The sequence below is a fragment of the Salvia hispanica genome, chromosome 4 (assembly GCF_029641045.1).
Source record: "Salvia hispanica isolate PSC_SH4W2 chromosome 4, Shi_PSC_v1, whole genome shotgun sequence".
NCBI lineage: Eukaryota > Viridiplantae > Streptophyta > Magnoliopsida > Lamiales > Lamiaceae > Salvia > Salvia hispanica.
Genome location: NC_142695.1, coordinates 19,112,771 through 19,132,271, shown reverse-complemented (window position 1 = coordinate 19,132,271; position 19,501 = coordinate 19,112,771). Strand labels below are relative to the sequence as shown.

The window sequence follows — 19,501 nt, the reverse complement described above, 5'->3', positions numbered from 1 at the left end:
GCGGTGGCGGAGCGGAGGAGGGTGTCGCCGAGTTTGATTTTGCGTGAGCAATTTCTGGGTGAGATTGAATGGTTCCACCATAAAATTTGGTTTCCAATAATGCCCTTATTCTATTTTTGTTAATTAAATTTAAAAGGTTTGTTGCTTATATATTTAGCCTTTGAATTGACATATTGTATGGTTGAGATTTATTCTCTAGTTATACACTTAAAATTAGTTAGACCTTTGATCACACCTCTAATTAATATATATATTTACATGCTACTAGAAAAATGAGGTGGGGCATTTGCCCCTTCTCACAGATCCGTCCCTGTGCAATATTAGATTTTTTGTAGTTTTTATTTTGAATTAATGTAACGACCCGCTAAGACGTTACGACTAGAAATAATAATTTTTTTTGCTTAATTATATATACTTTTGCTTGTGACATTTTGTGTGATTACATCTAAGTTACGATAGATTGTCGTCGTCGTTTATTTTCAACATTAGGCAAATAAATAAACACACACACATACATACATATATATATATATATATATATATATATATATATGTAGAAATATAATAAGTTTAATTAGACAAATAGGATCCCAAAACCAAAATTTTAATGTCCGATACATCCAACAAAAGTTTAATTTATACATCGAATGTTCGAAGAAGGCGGGTAAATCAACGAGAGCAGCCACGAACTTGGACCGGTTTTTCCTACACCAAAACAATTCAAATAGATGAGTAAACCAAGATTCTAAATCATTATTAATACAAAATACATTATGTAATAAAAAAAAAAAAAAAAAAAAAAGAGCTGGATCCTAGAGGATCATCTTTTCAGCAACATTTAATGCTGCATTTATTGATATGGCAGGAGAATCATAACTCTCCTGACAAAAAAATATACTGGCAGAAGAATGTCAGCCAACTTGGCTTCCTTACACATATATACCGTCACTTTCACTGCCACACTCTTTCACAAACCAAAATATTCACCTCTAAAAAGGCAACAAAGGCAACAAGAATCCTTCCAAGAAAAGGACGTTTACATAGAAGAAAATCCAGTTGCTTAAAACAGCCTCTGTCCCAAAATGCTAAATTAGTATCTGATGGAATTAGCACCTCAAGAACTTAGTTGCTATAGGCTCTCAAGAACTTAGAAATGGCAGACTTTAAGGAGCACTAAGAACTTAGCTTAAATAACATAGAAATTTGCCGGAGAGACTTCCGGCAGCGAACTCGGCACTCCGTCGCCGACAATTGATAGCCCACGCTCCGAAATTCGCCACTGTTTTCATTCCTTAAAATCTGAAAATTTGAATTTACAAGTTCCAACTTCAAAAATAAAATCTTGGTAAATAAAAAGGGGGGGAAAAGAGGGAAAAAAATAGATGAACAAGAAGAAGGTTGATTACCCTATCTGTCGGAGAACGACCTCGGTGGCGGAGGCGGTGCATGCCGGCGGTGAAGGAGGAGGACCGAGAGAGGGAGAGAGGGAGGCCTCCACGGCGAGCCGCCGTGCTCTCAGCCATGGCGGATCCAGAAAGGGGTCGGCGTCGGCGCTGGGGCAGAACCGTGGTGGCGGTGGCGTGACGGCGGGCCCGAGGTCGACGGCGGCGGAGTGGGGGAGTCGGAGATCTGTAGAGAAAGGCGGAGAGAGAGAGAGAGGGAGAGAGAGAGATGAGAAAGGAGGGGGGGGCGGAGACGCCGTCGAAATCGGCGGCGGTACGATGGCGGCGCCGGAGGGGTGACGTCCGGCGGGGTCAGTGGAGGCAGGAATTGCAGCTCTTCTGTTTTAGGAGAAATGATGGAGGAAGATGAAGTTAGGGTATTTGAGTGTGGGTTTGTTAATTGGGCTCATGAATAAATTGTTTAGGTTATGTAAGATATAACATCAAGCCCAACTGCTTTTAATTATTTAGGCTTGTAGTTATAATGGAAGTAAGCCCAACTTTGAATTTAAATATTCTGGGCCTAAGAGTAAATGGTTAAGCAACATATTTAGTAATGATCTAAGTTGCTATAACTCGTGGAATACTATTAAGACATGGAACCCAATTTTAATCAGAATCGGAAATAACAAAAGAAATCATAACCAATAATGTAAGTTTAGAAATTTCTTAAGGAATAATAATAATAATAATAATAATAATAATAATAATAATAATAATAATAATAATAATAATAATAATAATGTTAGTATTAGTAATAGGTTTATCTTCATTCTAAATTGGATTAGTTTTAAAACTAAACTAGTACTTTCTCATTGTAAAATTTTCAAAAGGGTACGTTCGCAAGTCGAGTTGGAACGAAAGAAGTAAGGAAACTAAACGACCAAGGTGAGCTTTCTTATACTAAAAATATAAATTATATTTTGTGAAAAACTCGAACACATGTTCGTGATTTTAATGATGTTGTCTTGCCATAAATGTTTTGTGTATGATGCCTATCTGTTGGCTAAGGCCAAGTGAATTATGAATGATGATATATAAGTCGAATTCGGGTCCCAGTGAGGGTGGTGTCCCCGCTCGGACTAGTGTACACGGGATACCTCTGACCGTGAACGGACGGCAGAGAAGGTGACCGTGGAAGGTGGCCACCTTCCCGGCACAAGGATACCTCTGTCATGATGGGCAGGGAAGGTGACCGTATGAGAACACCATCCCAGCGGCACAAGATGATCAGATATGGCAAAGTACAGGAAAATGGGCCCAAATGTTAATATTTTAGTAAGCTCAGGTCTTTTAATAAAATCCCTGAGTGTTACTGTAGTAATGGCTTGACAATATTTTTTTTAAAAAAATGTATATGTGTATTTTTTCGGCAATATGTTCACTGAGTACCTTCGTACTCAGCCCTGCATATATTTCTAAATGTGCAGGTTGATCGTGGAAGGGTGGATCAAGTGTTGTGGAGGGCAGACTAGTAGCTATATAAGAATAAAACTCTCGGAGGTTCATGTCTCCACACATGAACCGCGTTCTTTTGTTTCCGCTGTGCCGTTGATAAGGGCTCGCTTATTGTTAAATTTCTAAACTCTGATAAGTCGAACTTGTAAGAACAGTCTCTCGAGTCCCCTTGATCGAATATATTTTGTTATAAGTAATATCCTTTAATATTATAATCATGTGTCTCCTTATGTCTCGACTTTAATCTCCCCTAATTTCTATCCCCGCTTCTTATAATCCCTCCTTAGTCGCGATAAACCGAGTTATGCTATCCTTAGCTAACTGCGGTCGTGACAGAGTGGTATCAGAGCCAGGTTCCATGCTCTGAACCCGAGAGTCTTTTCAATAATCTCTAGTCTAGCATTGTTCCGCTAGACTTTTCGTCTAACAAGAGAGACTCCCAGCACCCACCCTAACACGCTCAACCAGGCAAAGGTAAGTTGTTTATATATTGTTTTAAAAAGCAAGCTTGTATCTCATATTTACAGATTTGTGTATTGAATATTATACTTAGCCGGGTAGAGCAGAAATGTATATTGCCAACGCTTTCCTGAGCTAGGCAAACGACACCAAGAACTTTATAACTACTATTCTCGAACGACCAATAGTGAACATGTAGGACGTGATACAAAACTGACTTTTAGGACTCCTTCTAGTGCTCAATTACGACGTAGTGAGGATACGACTCGTAGTGACATAGCATACGTATTGCATCACGTTTACTTTCTTACGCTTTATACGCACATTTATGTATGAGTATACGAGGATCTGATCGACACACACATTCTTTGTAGATGGTGTATCCCACGGTCTCAGACATTTTGTTCGAGTACCTCATCTTCGTGATGCTTGAGGGTGATGATCTCGGACTATTCTTAGCGCACTTCAGATGGCTTTGGGCGAGGGCTTACTCCGTCGGGGTCTCACACTTCGATGGTATTCAGCTACTGATCAGGCTCCTGCCCTCTGATTAGGTAGGTTACGCCCTTGACCTCACTCGTTACTACTTATTCCCTGTGCCCCCGTTCTTTGACGTTGTGGGGAACTTTCTGGAGTTCATCGGAGAGCTCCACCTATGCTTCATTCTGCACGGGCAGGCACCGAGGGGGCCATACGTACGCCCAGGTGACCTGGCAGCTGTAGGGTTCGCCAGAGTGTTCCTGCAGCCGGTACCACCGCCCGAGCCGGTTGCTTCACCACCAGTTGCCCCACAGCCAGTTCCCCCACAGCCCGAGGACCTATTCCCTCTTTCGCCATCTTCCCTGCTAGGACGTCGGACTCGCAGGGAGTTTGAGGCAGGGCCATCCCGTCTCCCCGTGGATGAGGATGACCTCTACCACATCAGCTCCTCGTCACCGAGCCTAGCCGGGACATCAGCGACCGACTCTGAGGCCAGGGAGCTACGAGCCGCTGCTGCGGAGAGGAGGAGGAGGGGCAAGGCCCCCATTTCTTCTTCGGAGATGGAGGAGGACGAGCCGAAGGTCGTTGTGGGCACCGGTCGTCTACAGCCACTGCCACTCCCTACTGAGACTCGCCCAGAGACACCGCCGGGAGAGATAGTTCCTCCTACTCGCCAGGAGCCCACACCATGGGAGCGTAGGCCCCGTGCGTGGGCTAGGCGCCATTGGGGAGTCATCACCCGAGGACCACGTGCGCCAGGAACCACTATGGAGTCGGCCTTCAACATCGACGAGAGCTCGGACGAGGAGGAGCCCGAGGAGGAGGAGTTAGGGACCGCAAAGAGTACTACCTAGACATCGTGTTAGTGATGGGGTGTTTATGTATATATATGTGTGTACACCAGAAACGGATCCATTATGAGACTGTTCTGGTTTATGTTGTGACTGGCTGTAGTATTTTGACATCACGGAAGTATTCGTGTGAGTGCTCCGTGACTTGACCTATTTTGACTAGCATCTGTTTAGTAACGGATGTGATATTTTGCGATGCCAAGAATGGTTGTATGAAAGTCCTCTGTGAGGCAATTTTTCCCTGTACATACACTCTTATATATAGATATATGTTTGTTTGCTACTTCCTGTCTTTAGTAGAAATTGGTGATAATTGTTGGTGTAAAATAAAGTTCTTTTACTTCTTAATCTTTACAATAATAGTAACTCCTAAAGAAATGTTTTATCGATATAGAATGGCGCCAATGATAGCTGGACGACCCCGAGGAAGAGGAAGAGGAAGGGGACGTGGTAGAGGGCCGCGACCCGAGGTTGAAGAACAACGAGCAGACAACCCACCACCATCTCCACCTCGATCACCTTCGCCTCCACCTGCCCCGATGGTGGATAGGACGATTGTGAACACTTTTCTGAAGAAGAACCCGCCAACCTTTGATGGAAGAGGCGACCCCGCAGAAGCAGAAGCGTGGATACGTACGCTAGAGCGCCTGTTTGACTTACTGCAGTGCACAGATCAGGAGCGTTTGATTTGTGCTTCACTCCAAATGACTGGGTCAGCAGATTACTGGTGGGAGGCCCGCAAGAAAACAATGACCCCGCATCAACTAGAAACCCTAACTTGGGAGCGGTTCAAGACAGGAATTTACGACAAGTACATCCCCAAGAGCTATAAAAAGCAAAAGGAAACAGAGTTCTACAATTTAAAACAAGGACGTATGTCGGTAACGGAATATGATCGCGCCTTCTTTGACATGTCCAGATACGGAGCTGATCAAGTGGATACCGATGAAAAGATGTCCGAAAAATTTTGTGCTGGCTTGAGGTACGAAATAAGAGTAGCATTGGCCAGCCGTGGCATACTACCATATAACTGGCACTGGATATCGAAGCTGCATTGCCTAAGGAGAAACCTACACCCAACCCCACAAACATGCCACTGCAGACCACGACCCAAGCCCCCAGGGACAAGAGAAAGTGGGAAGGGAACCAGAACCAGTGGGGACAAAAGAGGCCATGGCACGGACCACCCCTCCCTCAAAACTTTATAAGGCAGCATCCCTTCAACCCAACCGGATACACTCAGCCAAGGCCCAATCTCTGCCCCAAATGCAACAAACCCCACAGCGGAATCTGCAGGGCCGGAGAGATGACTTGTTACATTTGTGGAAAGAATGGCCACATCGCCAGGAACTGTCGAAATGGACCGCAGGGAAGAGGTGCACCAACTAATCCGCCGGCACAACGTCAACACATGCGAGCTCTGCAGGCAAATACTCAGAACAACCCACACCAAGCCCCGCATCCACAAAGACAGAGCCTCCCAACACAAGCCAGGGCGTATGCATTGGGACAGAACCAGCAGAAAAACAACCGCGGGAATCTGGCAGGTATGGGCACCCTACTGAATGTACCTGTTGTCCTATTGTTTGATACTGGTGCTTCGCACTCCTTTATATCCACCTCGTGTGTAGACACCTTAGAACTCCCAACAGAACCAGCAGAACCTAGAATGACGGTGTCCTCACCTGTAGGAGGAATCATAGAAATAACACAAAAGTGCTCGAACCTAGAAATCACGCTTGGAGAACGTAAGGTTATCGCTAATAACTTGGGGGTCATGAAAATGGGAGATGTCGATATCATACTAGGGATGGAATGGTTGACCAAGAACCATGCCACCATCAAGTGCAATGAAAGACAGATTTCTTTTCAAACTCCAGGAGTAGGGCAAGTCGACTTCCATGGAATCACTATGAATGAACGAAAATCTATAATTTCAGTCTTGCAAGCAGCCGCGCTGGTGAGAAAAGGGTGTCCCGCCTATCTCGTCTACTTGAGCGAGGAGCAGAAGGAAGAAAAGGAGATTGAAGACGTGGAGATTGTAAGAGAATTTCCAGATGTGTTTCCGGATACGCTGCCGGGACTACCCCCTGACAGACAACTAGAGTTCACCATTGATTTAGAACCAGGAGTTGCACCGATCTCTAAAGCGCCGTACAGGATGGCCCCAAAGGAACTGGGAGAACTCAAACTACAACTGCAGGAACTCTTAGACCTGGGTTTCATCAGACCCAGTGTATCGCCATGGGGAGCTCCTGTACTCTTCGTTAAGAAGAAGGATGGAACCTTGAGGATGTGCATAGATTACCGAGAATTGAACAAGGTGACACTCAAGAATAAATACCCATTGCTAAGGATAGATGATTTATTTGACCAGCTTAAGGGAGCCAGTGTATTTTCTAAAATTGATTTAAGGTCTGGGTACCACCAACTAAAAATCCGGTCTGAAGACGTGCCCAAGACAGCTTTTCGGACCCGGTACGGTCACTATGAATTTGTAGTAATGCCTTTTGGACTGACCAATGCCCCTGCCGTGTTCATGGATTTGATGAATCGCATATTCCACCCATGATACGCCCGGATTTTGCACTATTTTAAGGCCATTATTTGGTCCATTTTTGTCATCAAAATCACTCTACATGTCCATTATTTGCATATTCTATATATTTTGGTATTTTGACGTGTTTTATGAGAAATGTGCATATTTGAGCCGAAAAGGGGAGTAAAAACGCATAGTCTGGAAATCTGGAGTCAGACGGCGACCAGCGACCGCCGGCGCCCGGCGGTCAGAGCTATGTGGCGGCCCGCCTCGGAAATTTACGCTAGGAGAAGAGTCTCGCCCGGCGACCGCCGGAGGACATGTGGCGGTCCGCCACCGAAGGGTCAGAATCTCTGGACTCCAACGCGGCGACCGCCGGCCAAGGTGCGGCGGCCCGCCGGAGAAAGGCGGCGAATCCGACCAGCCCTAGATTTGCTCCAAGATTTACCAAATTTTGAAGATCTTTTCCTTCTATGATGAGGAATAATCTTCCCCTATAAATAGGACCTCAAGCTTCATCAAGAGGGAGTTTTTTATCCGACACACAACAAGAACACATTCATAGAGATCAAAAGCTAGAGTACTTCAATTGTGCAAGGAGTTGAAGAAGGATTTCAAGAACATCAAGAACGACAAGGATTCAACCTACGGGTTTTATTTGCTTTAGTTTTATGTTCAGATTGCTTTCCCTTCAATCTATGTTTTTAGTTTATTCAGTCATGTGTAACTAAACTCATAGGATTTTAGGGATGTGTTAGTAGCAACTTTGGTTATACAATTCCGTTTTCTATTTAATATCCGTTTTGTTTTTACTTTGTTTCTTCCCTAAGTTAATCATGATGCTTCATAATTGAGTGACACAATTATGTATGATTCAATACAACTTGCTTCATAACTGTGACAGAGTTCTAGCGAGTTAGATCCACTTAGTAAACACTACAGTTAGCTTCCTTTAAAACGGCACTGTTAATTGAGAGTGAGGACTTTTCAATGGTCTTAGGAGCTTTTTGGAGTTACGTGTTAGGATTGACAACCCTAATGTTAGTAATCAACGTTTGTATCACATGAGCATAAGCTAGGTGACTCGTCCTTTCAAAGTATTAACTGTGCTAGGGTATTGTAGTTTGGAATTTGTATAACCATAAAAGTGAACGCACATCCCTGGAATTCTCCTTATCTCTATACTTTTCTCTCCGTGATTTGCTTGTTTTAGTTGTTTACTGTTTTTAATATTTACTGTTTTCAAAAAGTTACAAAAATTCTTGTTTCTCCAGATAGTAATTGAGTTCTAGTAGAAGATAGACACTTTGTGTACATCTTCCCCGTGTTCGATACCCGGTACTAACCTTTTGCTATACTATACCTAGTCTGTATACTTGCAGGTATTTATAGTGCAAATAAAAAGTGCATCAAGTTTTCAGTAGTATACTCACGTCCCTACCGACTCTACAAACTTATTTTACACTTTGTTGTAAATAAGTTTGGGGGGATGAAGTGGTGGACCGTGAGTCTAGGGTTTTCTTTTTGTTTGTTTTTGCTTTAATTTTCCAAATACCCGTAGGAGATTCTTGTGTTCTAAAAAATGTTTTCTTGAATCCATGTCATGAACATAACATGAAGAACTTAGAAACACGCATGCTTAGGGACACATTAGACCGAGTTGCCAATGATATTATATTCCATCTATGTTTAAGTGTGGCTTAACGTTTTAATATGATGGTTGGGTGAAAAGGTGCATAATTAGTGAATTGCTTGTTCGCCTTGAATCGTGCTTCTACCTTGTGAGATTTGAGCCTTAAATTCTTTCTTGTGTGATTTATCTGTATGCATGTATATGTTTCTAGAACTTGCTCCTAGTCTGCCTAAGTTTACATAGTGTTTAAGTTGATTTAGGAGGATGTTAGGCCGTCTTTTCTTAGCTACTTTTATATCCAAAATTTTCGACCCTCTCAAATTTTTCCTTTGGAGCCAATTTTGAGCCTTTAAGCCTTTTCTTTGGAAGCCAAAATAAATGGGGGAACAATTCCTTGGGTTAGTATAGTTTTTGTTATCTTCTTTTGTAAAGGAATTGGAGAGATAAGGAGGAAAGTATAAAAAGTAGTGTGCTTAATATTAAGAAAGTACAAGTTGCGAAATTGAGAAAAATTCCAAATATGTGCTTGATCTTAGAAAAAAAGAGAAAGAATGTGTAAGAAAGAAAAAAGAAAGAGAAAGACAAAGAAAAAAAAAAAAAAAGAAAAATATGTGTGAAAGGTTGTGAAAAAAAAAACGAAGGATTGAAAGTAAGTTGAAGGAGAAAAATAAAGTGTTAGAAGTGCCTTAAGTTTTAGAAAAGTGGAGTCATCTTAACTCTACTTGGGATATTTTTATATTTGAGTCACTTTTTAGCCAAATATTCCTCACCTACCAAAGAGCCTACGTTACAACCGAAAAGAAAGACCTTTCGGACTTTTGATGCTTAATCACATTGAGTAGAGGAGGGATTAGACTTTGAGCAAGCCTATGGTAAACTTTGCATGATGCATGATGTGAGTGATTTACACTTTACCTTTATACACTTTGAGAGTGAGAGAAAGAACACTTCCCATCTTTGGAAGTTTGCACATGTGAGTGCTTGAATTCAAGGTGTTCCACGAGTTAGTAATGAAAGTGCACTATTAAGCCTTGCTTGATTTGATTGTGTTAATACATGCTTAATCTATTCTTTCATCTTTTGAGGCAATTATGACGTCTAGTCCTTGTGTATTCCGTGCGTCTATTCTTGTGTCTTTAGTGTTTTGTTCGAGGACAAACAAAAATGTAAGTTTGGGGGAGTTGATACGCCCGGATTTTGCACTGTTTTAAGGCCATTATTTGGTCCGTTTTTGTCATCAAAATCACTCTACATGTCCATTATTTTCATATTCTATACATTTTGGTATTTTGACGTGTTTTGTGAGAAATGTGCATATTTGAGCCGAAAAGGGGAGTAAAAACGCATAGTCTGGAAATCTGGAGTCAGACGGCGACCAGCGACCGCCGCGAAGTTGTCCGGCGACCGCCGGCGCCCGGCGGTCAGAGCTATGTGGCGGCCCGCCTCGGAAATTTACGCTAGGAGAAGAGTCTTGCCCGGCGACCGCCGGAGGACATGTGGCGGTCCGCCACCGAAGGGTCAGAATCTCTGGACTCCAATGCGGCGACCGCCGGCCAAGGTGCGGCCGCCCGCCGGAGAAAGGTGGCGAATCCGACCAGCCCTAGATTTGCTCCAAGATTTACCAAATTTTGAAGATCTTTTCCTTCTATGATGAGGAATAATCTTCCCCTATAAATAGGACCTCAAGCTTCATCAAGAGGGAGTTTTTTTTCCGACACACAACAAGAACACATTCATAGAGATCAAAAGCTAGAGTACTTCAATTGTGCAAGGAGTTGAAGAAGGATTTCAAGAACATCAAGAACGACAAGGATTCAACCTACGGGTTTTATTTGCTTTAGTTTTATGTTCAGATTGCTTTCCCTTCAATCTATGTTTTTAGTTTATTCAGTCATGTGTAACTAAACTCATAGGATTCTAGGGATGTGTTAGTAGCAACTTGGGTTATACAATTCCGTTTTCTATTTAATACCCGTTTTGTTTTTACTTTGTTTCTTCCCTAAGTTAATCATGATGCTTCATAATTGAGTGACACAATTATGTATGATTCAATACAACTTGCTTCATAACTGTGACAGAGTTCTAGCGAGTTAGATCCACTTAGTAGACACTACAGTTAGCTTCCTTTAAAACGGCACTGTTAATTGAGAGTGAGGACTTTTCAAGGGTCTTAGGAGCTTTTTGGAGTTACGTGTTAGGATTGACAACCCTAATGTTAGTAATCAACGTTTGTATCGCATGAGCATAAGCTAGGTGACTCGTCCTTTCAAAGTATTAACTGTGCTAGGGTATTGTAGTTTGGAATTTGTATAACCATAAAAGTGAACGCACATCCCTGGAATTCTCCTTATCTCTATACTTTTCTCTCCGTGATTTGCTGGTTTTAGTTGTTTACTGTTTTTAATATTTACTGTTTTCAAAAAGTTACAAAAATTCTTATTTCTCCAGATAGTAATTGAGTTCTAGTAGAAGATAGACACTTTGTGTACATCTTCCCCGTGTTCGATACCCGGTACTAACCTTTTGCTATACTATACCTACTCTGTATACTTGCAGGTATTTATAGTGCAAATAAAAAGTGCATCAAGTTTTTGGCGCCGTTGCCGGGGAAGACAATTCACTTTGGAGTGATATCTTCAAACGGATAATTTTACTACTTTGGATTTTAATCGCTTTCATTTTTATTTTATTTTATTTTTCTTTTTGTTTTAATGGATTTTCCTGCAGGCGTAGGAAATCCATATGGTTATTTTGATGAGCAGCATAGGGGATCGCACTACGTCCCAGACTGTTCTGATTACTCCTATGATGCACAAGAGTACTGTTCTAACGATTATGAAACATGTGCAGGTATGGAGGATCAACCCCGCTCCAGTTGGGAGGTTCTGTTAGAAGTTTGCATTACTGAGGTTCTTAGCCATAGACAGGCGACGAACAAAAGGTTGGAGAATTTGGAAAGAAATACCAGCGCCTTGGAAAGAGGGTTGGCAAACCTCGCTACTCAAGTCGGGATGCTGGAATTCAACCTTGGGATCTTAGCCACAACCATAGGAAACAGGCACACTCCAGGGTCGCTTCCTAGCCTGCCAGAAATTAACCCGAAAGGAAAATGTCACGCGGTGCAGCTACGCAGCGGGACTACATATCAACCTCCGGAGGCAGGAGACCTGGGCAGGAGAGGAAGAGAAATAGAAAAACCACCTGGTACCTTGTCTGTCGATGATGTGCGGTGGCCCGCCGCATTCCAACACGGCGACCCGCCGCGTACTCACCAACAGGACGAGGAAGATTCTGGAATTGGCATGGCTGAAGACCCGGCGGTCGCCACGCCCCATCGCGGCAGTCCGCCGGCCGATAAACAGCAAGCAGATGCTTTACCACAAAGCAGTGTCACCATTCCATATCCTCAACGATTAAAGAGCAAGAAGCTTGACGCTCAGTTTACCAAGTTCTTGGAAGCAATGAGCAAAGTCCACATCAACATTCCACTGGTAGAAGCCCTTCAACAAATGCCCAATTACGCCAAATTTTTGAAAGATGTTGTGGCAAAGAAGAGAAAGTGGGGGAAGTACGAGACAGTGGGCCTAACGGAGAGCTGCAGCGCTATCATTCAAAAAGGGTTACCCACCAAGCACAAAGATCCAGGGAGTTTTACATTATCTTGTGTTTTAGGGAATGATGTGAGAGGTAAGGCGTTATGTGATTTAGGATCCAGTATTAATTTGATGCCTTTATCTTTTTACAGGAAACTCGACGTTGATAGTATCCGTCCCACCTCAATCACGTTGCAAATGGCAGATCGTAGCACAACAACGCCAATGGGGATAGTGGAAGATGTCTTGGTAAGAGTGGGAGAGTTTATTTTTCCTGCTGACTTCGTTGTTTTGGATATGCAGGAAGACAAGAAGGTGTCTTTGATCCTTGGAAGACCATTCTTAGCCACTGGCGGAGCCATGATAGATGTACAAAAGGGAGAGCTGACATTGAAGTTGAACGATGAAAGCATCACATTTAACATCTACGGTGCACTGAAATTCCATGGAAAGGAGGGGGCAGAAGGCTATCAAGAATGCAGTGTCATACAAATCGTTACCGACTGTGTGGGAGAAGTAGAAGTCACTTATCATCAAACCCAGGATCCTCTTGAGTCTTGTCTCATAAACTCATTTACTCCTAATGCTGATTTATCATCTTGTGATGCAAGTGTTTGTGCAGTGGTGACAGAATTGGAAGCGCTACCGGAGAGAATTCCTCAAAAGGGAAATGCATTTTTGCCATTGCGTACCCCCGAAGAAGAGGAAGAAAGAAGGCAGGCAGTGGGAAAACCACGGGGACCACCAAAGGTGGAGCTAAAGCCGCTCCCCGAACATCTCAGGTATGCATTCTTAGGGCCAGGTAACATTTTTCCAGTTGTGGTGTCCGCTGCATTGAATGACGAGGAGTGTGAAAAGCTTTTGTGTGTGTTAAATAAGTATAGGTCTGCCATAGGATGGTCTATTAGTGATTTAAGGGGGATTAGCCCGACCACATGCATGCATAGAATTTTACTTGAGGAAGGGCATAAACCTCGTGCGCAAAGCCAACGTAGACTTAATCCTATCATGCAAGATGTAGTACGAAAAGAGGTAATAAAGTTACTAGATGCAGGGATTATCTATGCAATATCTGATAGTGAATTGAAGGTGCTGGCAGCGGAAGCGGGCGCATAAATCAATCACATAATAATCAGATCTATTTAGCAGATTATTTAGACAAAAGCTATTCGCGTAATTATCACATGTATCATGCTCATAACTTGAATCAATCATGCTTTAAGAATATTGAAACCTAAAACATGCTTTTCTACGGAGCAGAAAAATACCTTGTTAATTCTCCAAAGAATTGAAGATGGCTAGCGACTTCTCCACGTGATGCTTTGAGTACTAGACCACAAATCTTCTCTCTGGTTCCCGAACTGTACTCTAATATCAGTGTGGGCTGATCTTACTAGAGTACTAGGACTTAAATAAAGAAGACAGAAGAAATCCTTTTTGGAATAGGAGAGGAATTCGAAAATTCCTACAGCTTGTGACAGCTGAAATTTTCGAAAATTTTAGCAAATAAAATTGTGTTGTTTCTATCTCCTTTATTCTCCTATTTATATTAAGTTCCTTTTGGGCCCAGACAGGGATCTATGGAAGGTTTTGGATATGGGCTCATCCAATTTACTTTTTACTAATTAAATTGAACCCACAATTTAATATAAGTTATAATTGGAATATTACGAGCAGCCACTACAGAAGTAATATTGAACTCTCCCCATCCAAATCCGAAATTACAAGTAATCCGGGTTTCCGTTTAACTTTCATTTCCCGTGCTTAAGATTAAAATGTCCATTAATTAATTAATGTCTGCTATTGACTTAATTAATTAACTTCTTATTAATTCCAAGAGTGGACTTAGCATGAAACGCTTATTTATTATTCATAGAGTAAACGCACTCCAACTAGCTAGGTTCCGAATAATAAAACCTTGTTTCGCGCTCCTCTTGAGGACATTATCAAACGAGACTCAGCTCGCGCACGATTCAATATAATAGCAATCCTAGCACCGCTAGGTATCGATCACCACTACCCAATATATCAGGATAATTGGGTTACAAAAAACCCGCACCATTTGATAAGTCAAAGTAGTGCATAATCAATACCGTATGCTCAATGCTAACCTACATTGATTAAGAAACAAATATTTATCAAGACCTCGCCTTTCAGTAGATAGCCTAAGGCAAGTCTTGCTGTTAGATCCGTTCAGTGCTATACCACACCAATGTCATCTTATTTCAGTAAGGCTTAGAAATATGCGGACTGACATTGCAACCTTTCTCGATGGATAGTCAAATTCCATCTAGGTTGTGAAATTCATCTTTTTCTTTGTTTAGAACTGACCGTGTTACCTTAAAGTGGATGACGCCCACAACCGGTCTACTAAAACAAAGACATAGACTTTGTTAAGTTAACTTATACACTTAAACATGCATTAACATCCATTAAATGTAAAACATAACAACATTATGACAAAAATAATCTGTTTTATTTATTGGAAAATAAAATAAGAGTTTTACAGTATTCAATCACTCGAAACGTGATTTCTAGTATACAAACTCTAACATGAATGGGTAAGTCCTACGCAAGTAGTAGCTAAGAAAGGGGGGATGACTGTAGTGCCTGGCCAGAATGGAGAGATGATAGCCACTAGAGTAGCTACAGGATGGAGAGTATGCATTGATTATAGGATGTTAAATGCAGCCACTAGGAAAGATCACTTCCCTTTACCTTTTATTGATCAAATGCTTGATAGATTAGGGGGATATGATTATTACTGTTTTCTTGATGGTTATTCTGGTTATAATCAAATTGCTATTGCTCCCGAGGATCAACATAAGTCTGCCTTTACATGTCCTTATGGTATTTTTGCGTATAGAAAAATGTCTTTTGGGCTATGTAATGCTCCCGCTACTTTTCAGCGATGTATGATGGCTATATTTCATGATTTAATTGAGAAAGTAATGGAGGTTTTTATGGATGATTTTTCGGTATTTGGAAAATCCTATGATCACTGTCTTGAAAATTTGGCTAAGGTTTTGCAGAGATGTGTGGAAACTAACCTACTTCTCAATTGGGAAAAATGTCACTTTATGGTGAAAGAAGGTATAGTTCTAGGACATAAAGTGTCTTCTGCAGGTATAGAAGTCGACAGGGCAAAAATTGCAGCCATTGAAAAGCTCCCGCCTCCGTGCAATGAGAAGGGAGTAAGAAGTTTTCTGGGACATGCTGGCTTCTACCGGAGATTCATCAAGGATTTTTCAAAAATCTCTAAACCTCTTTGTAAATTGCTTGAGAAAGATGTGAAATTTGATTTTACTTCTGATTGCTTGCAGGCTTTTGAGACCTTGAAGAAAGCTCTAGTGAGCGCTCCCATTCTCATTACCCCAGATTGGAGTCAACCATTCGAGATTATGTGTGATGCAAGTGATGTTGCAGTTGGCTCAACTTTGGGACAAAAGAGGAACAAGATTTTTAGAGTCATTTATTATGCTAGTAGAACTTTAGATTCTGCTCAAGCTAATTATACGACTACCGAAAGGGAGATGCTCGCTATCGTATATTCTTTTGATAAATTTAGAACTTATCTTGTGGGGACTAAAACCATTGTTTACACTGACCATGCAGCTATAAGGCATCTGTTCGCAAAGAAAGAAGCAAAACCCAGGCTCATTCGATGGATTTTGTTACTTCAGGAATTCGATGTTGAGATAAGAGACAGAAAAGGGTGTGAAAATGTTGTGGCCGATCATCTGTCGCGGTTGGAACATCCGGTGGAAGGAGAAGACTTATCACTTGAAATCAACGAGGATTTTCCCGATGAACATCTGTTTTTCACTCAAGCCACTTTCCCATGGTACGCTGATATTGTCAATTATTTGGCAGCCAAGGTACATCCTCCTGATCTCACTCCTTATCAGAAGAAGAAATTTTATAGAGATGTACGATCTTATTTTTGGGATGAGCCCTACTTGTTTAAAAGATGTGCAGATACTATACTTAGGAGGTGTGTACCTCAAGAGGATTGGGCAGCCATTGTTGAGAAGTGTCATTCATCCCCTACTGGAGGACATTTTGGTGTGCAAAGGACCGCAATAAAGATTTTGCAAAGCGGTTTCTATTGGCCCACCATATTCCGCGACTCTGCTAGTTTTGTTCTTCAATGTAATGAATGTCAGCGCACGGGGGGGATCACTAAGAAGAAGGAGATGCCTATGAATACCATTATTGAGGTGGAATTGTTTGATGTATGGGGGATAGATTTTATGGGACCATTCCCAAAATCAGGAGAGTACCAATATATCTTACTTGCAGTAGAATATGTTTCTAGATGGGTGGAAGCAATTCCAACCAGAACTAACGATTCTAAAGTGGTTACTGCTTTTGTTAGAAAGAATATTTTTTGCAGGTTTGGTACTCCTCGTGCCCTCATTAGTGATGGAGGATCTCACTTCAACAATAGATGGTTAGACAACGTGTTGGACAAATATGGAGTCAAGCATAGGGTCACTTCTCCATACCATCCGCAGGCGAATGGACAAACGGAATTAGCAAACAGAGAGATCAAGTCGGTTCTTCAAAAGACGGTGAGTGTGAACAGAAAAGATTGGGCACTTCGGTTGGAAGATGCGTTATGGGCTTACCGCACTGCCTACAAGGGTCCCATAGGTATGTCTCCTTATCAACTTGTGTTTGGAAAGTCATGCCATTTGCCTCTTGAGTTGGAATACAGGTCGTATTGGGCAATCAAGAAGTTGAATCAAGATTTTCAAAAGGCCGGTGAGGAAAGACGTCTTTTTCTTAATGAGATGGACGAATTTCGAATGGAGGCTTATGATAGTTCATCCATCTACAAGGAGCGAATGAAGGCTTATCATGATAGGATGATCAGTCCAAGAGAGCTCACCTTGGGGGATGTGGTTTTGTTGCATAACTCGAGACTATCTTTGTTTCCCGGGAAATTGAAGTCCAAATGGACTGGTCCATACATAATCAAGAAAATCTATGATAGTGGAACAGTTGAGTTACTAGCCCCGGATGGACAGTTGTTTCAAGCAAATGGTCACCGTGTTAAGAAGTATTACAGTGCAGACAAAGTGTTAGATGAAGAGGTTGGTCTCGAAGAGCCACCCAAGGAGTGAAAAAGGGGGGTAAAAGTCAAGCTAATGACTCTAAAGGAGCGCTTGTTGGGAGGCAACCCAACAATTTTTGCTTTATTTTTAAGTAATTTTGGTTTTGGTTTAATTTTGTGCTTTGCAAAAATTTTCGCAGGTTCTGACTTCTCCGTGGCGACCGCCGCAAGCTCTGCGGCGGTCCGCCACCTGAATGCTGGAAATCATCTTTGACGTGCGGCGACCGCCGAACAGCTGCGGCGGACCGCCACCTGGGCACAATTTTCCAGCGCGATTTTTCGAAATTCTTCGAAATTTCGCCCCGCTCAACCTCTACGCGAAATTTTTCAGGGTACGTTTTTGTTTTCAGTAGTATACTCATGTCCCTACCGACTCTACAAACTTATTTTACACTTTGTTGTAAATAAGTTTGGGGGGATGAAGTGGTGGACCGTGAGTCTAGGGTTTTCTTTTTGTTTGTTTTTGCTTTAATTTTCCAAAAACCCGTAGGAGATTCTTGTGTTCTAAAAAATGTTTTCTTGAATCCATGTCATGAACATAACATGAAGAACTTAGAAACACGCATGCTTAGGGACACATTAGACCGAGTTGCCAATGATATTATATTCCATCTATGTTTAAGTGTGGCTTAACGTTTTAATATGATGGTTGGGTGAAAAGGTGCATAATTAGTGAATTGCTTGTTCGCCTTGAATCGTGCTTCTACCTTGTGAGATTTGAGCCTTAAATTCTTTCTTGTGTGATTTATCTGTATGCATGTATATGTTTCTAGAACTTGCTCCTAGTCTGCCTAAGTTTACATAGTGTTTAAGTTGATTTAGGAGGATGTTAGGCCGTCTTTTCTTAGCTACTTTTATATCCAAAATTTTCAACCCTCTCAAATTTTTCCTTTGGAGCCAATTTTGAGCCTTTAAGCCTTTTCTTTGGAAGCCAAAATAAATGGGGGAACAATTCCTTGGGTTAGTATAGTTTTTGTTATCTTCTTTTGTAAAGGAATTGGAGAGATAAGGAGGAAAGTATAAAAAGTAGTGTGCTTAATATTAAGAAAGTACAAGTTGCGAAATTGAGAAAAATTCCAAATATGTGCTTGATCTTAGAAAAAAAAAAAAGAAAGGATGTGTAAAAAAAAAAAAAAAAAAAAAAAAAAAAAAAAGAAAAAAAATGTGTGAAAGGTTGTGAAAAGAAAATAAAATCAAAGGATTGAAAGTAAGTTGAAGGAGAAAAATAAAGTGTTAAAAGTGCCTTAAGTTTTAGAAAAGTGGAGTCATCTTAACTCTACTTGGGATATTTTTATATTTGAGTCACTTTTTAGCTAAATATTCCTCACCTACCAAAGAGCCTACGTTACAACCGAAAAGAAAGACCTTTCGGACTTTTGATGCTTAATCACATTGAGTAGAGGAGGGATTAGACTTTGAGCAAGCCTATGGTAAACTTTGCATGATGCATGATGTGAGTGATTTACACTTTACCTTTATACACTTTGAGAGTGAGAGAAAGAACAATTCCCATCTTTGGAAGTTTGCACATGTGAGTGCTTGAATTCAAGGTGTTCCACAAGTTAGTAATGAAAGTGCACTATTAAGCCTTGCTTTATTTGATTGTGTTAATACATGCTTAATCTATTCATTCATCTTTTGAGGCAATTATGACGTCTAGTCCTTGTGCATTCCGTGCGTCTATTCTTGTGTCTTTAGTGTTTTGTTCGAGGACAAACAAAAATGTAAGTTTGGGGGAGTTGATACGCCCGGATTTTGCACTGTTTTAAGGCCATTATTTGGTTCGTTTTTGTCATCAAAATCACTCTACATGTCCATTATTTTCATATTCTATACATTTTGGTATTTTGACGTGTTTTGTGAGAAATGTGCATATTTGAGCCGAAAAGGGGAGTAAAAACGCATAGTCTGGAAATCTGGAGTCAGA

The 19,501-nt window shown here is 41.4% G+C and overlaps 1 pseudogene; it reads left to right on the top strand.

Moving 5' to 3' along the window:
• The first annotated feature begins 3,784 nt into the window (after nt 1-3,784).
• Nucleotides 3,785-4,693, top strand: LOC148927411 (uncharacterized; annotated as a pseudogene).
• Nucleotides 4,694-19,501: the final 14,808 nt, after the last annotated feature.